We start from the raw sequence: 1,256 nt of genomic DNA on the forward strand, positions 1-1,256 counted from the left end.
AATGGGTTGACTTGATTATTACCACGATAATTCCCAGCATAATTTACCGTTTCAACTTGTTGAGAAAGATGGCAATGTTCAATAGCATGTACATCTCCACAATAATCACATTGAGCATATATGGCATGAGCTCCCATAGGCCCACCATTATTTCGATCAAGACGTGCTTCTAGACGGTCAAATCTCTTACTGAGAGTCTGAAGCAAACCTACCACTTAGGAAGATGAAGAGTCATTAGTAACTCTTTCTTGTGATCTCCCAGGTCTTCTCTCATTGTTGTTCTGGATGTAATTAGCAGTAAGATCATCTAAACAGTTCCAGACATAGTTCACCGATTGCTTTGTAATCCCACCATTAGTGATTGAATTCATTTCAGACTTAGATTCTGGTGTCAACCAGCTACTAAAAACTTGAATCAAAACCCATTTCTCTTGATTATGCCCGGGACTCTGCTTCACCAATTGCTTAAACCTTTCCCAAGCTTCATACAAATGTTCACCAAACTACTGATTAAAATTAAGAATGTTAGCTCTAGAATCGACCATCTTATTATATGGGAAAAATCTAGATCTAAACTTACTTTCCATTTCCTCCCATGATGAGACACTACCCTCATTTAAATTGTTGAGCCAATCCTTAGCTTTCTTTTGTAGAGAGTAAGGGCAGAGGTGAAGATGGATGACATCTTGAGGGACCCCATTTTGCTTGAATAAGTCACATATGTCAAGGAAGTTCACCAAAATGTCTATTAGGATCCTCATCTTGATTTCCTGCAAATTGCCCATTCATCTCAATCATCTTAAGCATGATTTGCTTAATCTCAAAGTTGTTCACTTGAAAGTCAGGAACTTTAATCTGAGATTGGTATCCTCTAGCTTGTCTACCTAAGAAATCAATAACACACAGCCTATCATTCTCATCCTCAGCCATCTCTTTGTTTGTAACTTTTTCACTGATCGGAGGTTGAGTTTGAGATGAAATAGCTTCCAAGATTTCTTTGAGACTCCTTGCTCTCATAGGTGTCTTTTTCAACTTAGCCTTATGTGGCATGCAAAATAATCTTGTAAAATTAAGACAAGATCAAGGATCTAACTGAACAAACAAAAAATGACAAGATAAATGCTCAAGCTAAAACTACTCAAGGTCCTTTATTTCTAATTACCAATTACCTAGATTCCTCGTCAATGGCGCCAAAAACTTAATGCACACAATTACGTTTTACTGCAAGTATACGGTTTATAATTAGTAAGTGGTAA

The sequence above is a fragment of the Prosopis cineraria genome, unplaced genomic scaffold, assembly GCF_029017545.1.
Source record: "Prosopis cineraria cultivar Desert tree isolate PC_DT_omini unplaced genomic scaffold, ASM2901754v1 PC13, whole genome shotgun sequence".
In the NCBI taxonomy this organism is placed as follows: domain Eukaryota; kingdom Viridiplantae; phylum Streptophyta; class Magnoliopsida; order Fabales; family Fabaceae; genus Prosopis; species Prosopis cineraria.